The sequence below is a fragment of the Sorex fumeus genome, unplaced genomic scaffold (genome assembly GCF_029834395.1).
Source record: "Sorex fumeus unplaced genomic scaffold, SorFum_2.1 ptg000098l, whole genome shotgun sequence".
NCBI classification, from domain to species: domain Eukaryota; kingdom Metazoa; phylum Chordata; class Mammalia; order Eulipotyphla; family Soricidae; genus Sorex; species Sorex fumeus.
In genome coordinates this window covers 55,549,252-55,556,849 of record NW_026606155.1, presented here as the reverse complement: position 1 = coordinate 55,556,849, position 7,598 = coordinate 55,549,252, and the positions used below count along the sequence as shown (strand labels likewise).

The 7,598-nt window shown below is 39.9% G+C and overlaps 1 pseudogene; it reads right to left on the bottom strand.

The window, feature by feature from the left end:
• Nucleotides 1-6,501: 6,501 nt before the first annotated feature.
• Nucleotides 6,502-6,660, bottom strand: LOC130042304 (uncharacterized; annotated as a pseudogene).
• Nucleotides 6,661-7,598: the final 938 nt, after the last annotated feature.

Sequence of the window (7,598 nt, the reverse complement as noted above, 5' to 3'; positions counted from 1 at the left end):
GTAGATATACTCTAAGAGCTACAGCATTTTTATAGTGATTGTGGGCATTGTAATCACATTGATTTTCTTTGTGGGTTAAGGAGTTTCAGGAACCTTACAAGAGGAAGATAAACACAAGACGGAAGGACATTGGAAGGCGGCAAGAATAGACCAGTAGTGTAGTTTAGGAAAATACAAGCTCTTTGTAGCTTAGGTGTTTTTGCAGTTTCACCCACAAAGTGCCCCCGGTGTCATGAAATCCCATCAACAGTCAAGATCCAGAGACTATAAAACAAAGTGGCCACGTGCCTTCTTATAATCTAGTTCTCCTCGGAGAATCCGGCAAGCTACCGAGAGTATCCTGCCCACACAGCAGAGCCTGGCAAGCTCCTGTGGCATATTCAATATGCCAAATACAGTAACAATGAAGTGTCTCATTCCCCTGACCCTGAAAGAGCCTCCAATGCGGCACCATTGGGAAGGATGAGTAAGGAGAGGCTGCTAAAATCTCAGTTCTAGGACAAATGTAGACATTACTGGTGCCTGCTCCAGTAAACTGACAAACAATGGGATGACAGGATACAGTGATACAGTGATTTACAATAGTCAAGAACTAGAAATAGGCTGGAGTGATAGCAGTCAGGGTGCTTGCTTTGCACATGGGTGGTCTAGGTTCCTAGGGGTGGAGCAAAAGCACAGTCAGGGCTTGGAAGACTATATGGGCTGCTGAGGATGAACCTGGGTCATCCATATGCAAGGCAGGTGCCCTCCCAGCTATCACTGGTACTATCACTCTGGTCCTAATATTGGATACTTTTGAAGTCTTGTAATACAGCGCTCTTTCAATAAAAGTAAACAACATAAAAACTATTCAATTTGAAAAAAGAACACAAAAAAAGATGCTTGAACATTATGGAGGTCTTTGGTTATTCACTCTATCACTTTGAAGGTGTATTTTATAGGTAGGATTCTAATGTTTTTGGTTCAGAAAGATGAAATATTTCACTCCAATTTCATACAGCTTACTTTTTGAGGTTGATCCTTTCTTGCTACCTTGGTAAAACTATACTCCGTCACGACTAAAGTACTTGCTGTTTCCCTACTATGCTTTAGTCTTCAAGAGTTTATTTGTTTTAATATAGCTTTTTTGATTTTTAAATTGTAGTGAGAAAAAGTTTACATATAGTCAAATGTACTGACCTTACATATCACTGGTAGCACTGCACTGTAGCACTGTCCTCCCATTGTTTATCAATTTGCTCTAGCAGGTACTAGTAACATCGCAATTGTGAGACTTGTTACTGTGCTTGGCATATCGAATACACCACAGGGAGCTTGCCAGGCTCTGCCGTGCAGACAGGATACTCTCAGAAGCTTGCCAGGCTCTCCGAGAGGGATGTAAGAATTGAACCTGGGTCGGCCACATGCAAGGCAAACACCCTACCCACTGAACTATCACTCCAGCTTATCATGGGTAAGTCTGGTAAATTAAAACCATGTAATACCATTCCAATAAGCTTGCAAAGTAATCTGCCACATCATATATCCCAGTCACCCCATCTCTCCTTTTTGGTTTTGTTTTTGTTTTACATGCAGTAGTTGGGGAATACTCCTAGGTCGGTGTTGAGCAGATTGTTCCAAGAGTTATTCTGGAGATTTCTCAGTGGTTAAAAAATTTAACTCCACTGGATAGACCAATTAAAAACTGTAGATTTTCTAGGTGTGTGACTGCATTTGCATTTGCAGCCTCACATCTCCAAACTCTGCAACACTGACAATTCAGCAATAATATACCAGATTGGATGAGATATAATGTAGAAGACAACCAACCTCAACTAACAAAAACTTTAACACAGAAACTTATCTTGTAACAACAAATTAGTAAACCCCTCAGACAAGGGCTTAATATCTGCATGGTGAGATAACAACAATTTTCACTAATTTTCTTCTAAGGAAATATTTTTGATCATTCTGTTTTCATTTATTAGTAAGAAGCAATATAAAATAAATTATGGTGGGCCTGCCATGAGGGCAGGCTTGAGGAGTGGTTGGGAGAATGGAGACAATGCTGGAGAGAAGGTGACAGTGGTTGTGGATCTGGTGTTGGAATATTGAATGCTTGTAACAAATCATCATGAACAACTTTGTAAACAATGGCGTTTATGTAAAGTGTTGGGGAATAAAGGGAAACAGAAAAGTAAGAAGAGAAGAAAAGATAAGGTAGGATGTGATCATCACATCTAAGAAATGTGGTGGAAGATATATACAAGAAAATTCGCAAAATATGTACTATACCATCCAGATTAAGCAAAGTCAATGCTTCCTCTTAGTCTTTTAGCATTAAATTTTAATAAGTCAATAGTAGAATTGAAGTGGGATCAGTGGGAAAAAATAAAATAAGCATAAAACCTTAAGACAACTTGATATTAATTTTAAGTTTTATTTGATTATTGAAGGAATTTAATGGATAAAAAATGTTATGAGAGGATGAGGAAATGAAAGCTGCCAGATCAACTCCTTTTACCTCTTTTTCATATATATTGAAACCCGGGGAAATTTAGCATGAATTTACAAATGACTGAAATGAAGCTACAGTTGCCTCAGTGAGGCAAGAAGACACAAGAAAGAAGAATACATATGGATTAGTTATATTCAATGAAGAAAAGCACCATTCTGCCATAATTCAAATATTAGAAGGCAGAACACCAAAGAGAATTAAAAGGTCATGGATCTCACCAGGCGTAGAGGGACAGAGACAAGTAAAGTGAAGAAACAGGGGAAGTTTATTGGGGTGTAATCCAGCGGCAGGCCCTGCTGACCTTTAGTGAGGTTGGGGTAGAACCATGCCTGGAAGGTGCTCAGCAGGGTTTTAAAGGTCTCTTTGGCAGAAAGGGGGGGCAAAGGACAGTGTGGCTACTCTGGCAGGAAAGGGGTGAAAGAGGTGCAGTTGGTTAGGCATTCCATTATCCTTGGGCGGGGAAGGGGACAGATGTCATGCAGCCTTCTAGAATAGAGTCTAGTCTGCTGGTGTGGAGTTGTGGGGAGGGGAAGGGTGATCTATAGTTCCAGAAATGTGACTCTCTCTTATCATGTGGCCACCATTGGTCCCGAGCAAACCTTACTGAGCTTGTCTTAGTGCTATACCTTTCCATAATATTTTAGTTGAAAAAATTTTATCTTTAATTAATCTGACTTTTAAAATCTCTTATGAAGAGATTTAATCATATTAACTGGATAGTAGGTATTGTGGGTTGCGAAACAAGATGACAAACACATCCAAATTATTTTCCAAGCAACAGAAAATAGTGTACTTGTTCTATCTAATTTTTCCATCTACACTTGAATTTTTTTTTTTAATTTAAAGGTTTTTGGTTTGGGGAGTCACACTCAATTGTGCTCATGGCTTACTCCTGGCTCTGTGCTCAGAGATTACTCCTGTCAGGACTTGGGGAAGTGCCAGAGAGTGAACACAGGTTGGCCACATACAAAGACAATCATCTTCCATGTTGTTCTATCTGTCTGGTCCTCCATGTGCACTTTATTTATTTATTTATTTATTTTTTCTTTATTTAATCACCGTGGGCTGGAGTGATAGCACAGCGGGTAGGGCATTTGCCTTGCACGCAACCAACATGGCTGACCCGAGTTCGATTCCTCTGCCCCTCTCGGAGAGCCCGGCAAGCTACAGAGAGTATCTCGCCTGCACGGCAAGGCCTGGAAAGCTCCCCGTGACGTATTCAATATGCCAAACACAGTAACAACAAAGTCTCCAATGGAGACGTTACTGGGCCCGCTCGAGCAAATGGATGAACATCGGGAGGAACGTGACCTTGACCCATCCCTTCACCAGTGTACATTTCTTACCACCAGTATCCCTAGTATCCCTCCTGCCACCCCCCCCACTCCCCAAACAATCCCCCCACCTCGTCTGCTTCTATGGCAGTCACTTCTCTCTCTCTCTCTCTCTCTCTCTCTCTCTCTCTCCACACACTCTTTTCTCTCCCTGTTTGGGCATCATGGTTTGTCTATGTGCATTTTAAAGTCAAGATTTCATAGAACCAAATCGTGAAGTACACGCCTAGCATGTAGGGCTCTCGGTTCAATTGCTGCTCCTGCCTGCAATATTACTGGATGTGGTCCTAGTGTTCCCCAGGTACCACCAGTCCTGTTGCCGTATCAGTGGCCTGAGTGCTTAACCTTGACCAGTATTCTTGGAATAAACCCAGGCTCCCTTGGGGTGGAGGTGGCCCCTATGAAAAAAATAAAAATGTCCCAGCAGGAAAATAATTTAATAGCCTGTTTAAAATCATTGATGTTTTCTTTCCTCCTTCACAATTCCCAGGCTGTGGGAAAGAGTTATCATTACTTAGTAATCAGTAAGGTTGATATTAATGAGAAAGCAGTTCTGAAAAGTGAATGGGTTTTAAAGATCTCAGCATGAAGAAGTTGAAATATTAAAGGCAACAGCTGCCTGTAAACGATTGCTGTTAGCTGCAATTTACATATTAAAGAGCACAAAACTTCTAAGATTTCTTCATTCTTAACATTTTAATGATCAAACTGTAAGACAATGCAGCACTTTAAGTGGGTGACTTTTAAGTTTTATTTTGCAGGAATGCACTAAAGGCAGATGAGCATGCTCACGTGCTACAAAAAACACCATAGGGAAATATTTATGCAGCACCATTTTTAGCAAATGTACCAGTTTTTCTCAGAACACACATCCTATGCTATTTCTATGAAATTCACTAACATCTCTAACAAAGGTTGCCCAAAGTGCTCATATAATACGCTTTATATTAAGTTTTTAATTTTTTTTTGTTTTTTAGATTTCATTATGTTGTATTGGTTGATCTTAGTTTATGTTCATTGCTTTCTGTTTTTAGATTTGAACCATATCTCAGAGTGCTCAGGTGCTTTGCTTGGGGTTACTCACTGTTGTTGGTGGCGCTAGACTGGTGAGTTGGGGAGCTTGCGGTGCTAGGTGTGAAACCCAGAATGCAAGTATGCACACTAGTGTTAGAACTAGCTCCCTAACTTTCTATGTTTATTATAGATGAAATAGAAAAAAATGGTGAGTTTGAATTGAATACAGTACATATGTTATGTATTCATTTAAGTAAGGTTTTTTAATTAGTGAAACACCATGAGGTACAGTTGTAGACTTACAAATTTTTGTGCTTGGGTTTCAGTTATACAATGATCAAGTACCCATCCCTCCACCAGTGCCCATCCTCCACCACCACGGTTCCCAGCATCCCTCCCACCCCACAACCCCCCACCCCACCCTCCCTCTGTGGCAGGACATTCCCTTTTGTTCTCTCTCTCTCCTTTTGGGTGCTGTGGTTTGCAAGAGAGGCATTGGGTGGCAATCATGCTTGGTATATAGTCTACTTTCAGCATGTTTCTCCCACCCTGGGAGGATCCTCCCAACATCATTTATTTGGTGCTCTCTTATCTATCTGAGCTTCCTTTTCCCTAGCATGTGTGGCTGGCCTCCGAGTCATGGAGCAAAATTCCTGGTACAAATCTCAGCCACTCCGGGGTGTTAGTCTCCCATTTTGTTGCTTTATGTTCCCCAGATGAATGCTATCTTTCTGTGTCTATCCCGCTCCTTCTGACTCATTTTGCTTAACATGATACTTTACATGTAGTACCACTTGTATGTAAATTTCTTGACTTCATCTTTTCTAACAGCTACATAGTACTCCATTATGTAAATGTACCAAAGTTTCTTTAACCAGCCATCTGTTCTCTGGCACTCAGGTTTTTTCCATATTCTAGCTATTGTAAACAGTGCTGTAGTGAACAAACAAATGCAGATGTCACTTCGACTATACTTTTTTGCCTCTCTGGGATATATTCCCAGGAGTGGTATTGCTGAGTCAAATGGGAGCTCAAATTCTAATTTTTTGAGAATCGTCCATACTGTATTCCAAAAGGGTTGGACCAGTCGGCATTCCCACCAGCAGTGAAGGAGGGTCCCTTTCTCGCCACAGTGGCGCCAGTGCTGGTTGCTTTTGTTCTTTTGGATGTGGGCCATTTTCTGTGGTGTGAAATGATATCTCATAGTTGTAAGTAGCTTTTACCTTGATGTTTCATGATCCTGTTGATTTTGAGTCTATTATTCTGAATCATTGGAGTCTAGTTGACTTTAGTAGGGGTTGCTTTCCCCCAAGGCAAACTTATGTGCATTTTGCAGTGACGGTGTGTGGTGCAGAGACAGTACTGACCTGGGATGATGTTAATTACCTTCTAGGATCCTTCTCAATGTGGAAACTGATGATTTAGTATTACAAACTACATTGTCAGACTGCAGTATTTATATTGATAAAAGTCCTTAGGTATTTGATTGCTATTGCTTCATATAAAAAAAAAATCAGGGGCTGGAGTGATAGTACAGTGGGTAAGGCGCTTGACTTGCACGTGGCCAACCCAAGTTCAAAGCAAAATTAAACAAAAATATCAGTATTTATATGATATGCTAAATTTCCAGCTGAATTTTTAAATTATATTTGCTACTTGAATTATATTTAAAATAGTGTAATATTTGAAAACACTGAGCATTCCATAACACTTTTTAAGAGTGCTTTATATTAAAAGTAAGCCCAGTTATATTTGTTTACCCATTTACCTATTCAGGTACTACACTTGATCTTAGCCAAAAGGCCGAGAAGCCAAAAGGCCGAGAGGCCAAAAGGCCGAGAAGGGGCTGGAGCGATAGCACAGTGGTAGGGTGTTCGCCTTACAAGCGGCCAACATGGCCGACCCGAGTTCATTCCTCCGCCCCTCTCGGAGAGCCCAGAAAGCTGCCGAGAGTATCTCGCCCACACGGCTTGCCGTGACATATTCAATATGCCAAACACAGTAACAACAAAGTCTCCAATGGAGACGTTACTGGGCCCGCTTGAGGAAATCGACGATCAACGGGAGGGCCTTTGCCTTTACCTTACCTTTATTTACCTATTGAAGAAACTAACATTATATTAAATAAATTTAATGACATAATGATTTTGACTTTGTTATTTTATTTTGCCTTGGAGAAATTTGTTATAAAAGACAGCTGACATGAGAAGTTGATATGGGGCATAAATAGCTTTTTTCTTGAAGTCTGTGATTTTATATCTGGTATTGTAAACAGTGAATTCATGTCAGGAAACACTAATACACTTTCTTTCTTTTAAGTTATTTTACAGAATCTGTTTATTGTTTACTTGGCTTTTTGAAAATATAATTTATGGAATGAGGAATCCTTAAGGGATGCTATATGAAGATACTCACTGTTATTTTATGAAAGATTTGAAAGTTTGAGGTTTGGTTTTATTTTCTCTTAAGCCTAGAGTTTAAAACTAATTTAAAATCCAAATAAAAATCCCTATAGGGACCTTTCAGCTTGTGGACTTACCAATAGCATTTTGAAAATCCCATAACTATTAAGCACTGCAGTTTTTCATTAGATTTCAATAGCCCTTTTTCTCTTTCTTTCTGACACTTTTTAAGTAACAGATCTGTACAATTGGAACATAACACTTTACTGTGGCTTAATATTAATTGTCTTTCTTAGCACAGCCAAAAAGCATTTAAAACAATGCTTTGAAGAATTTTAACGCGAAGAGAAG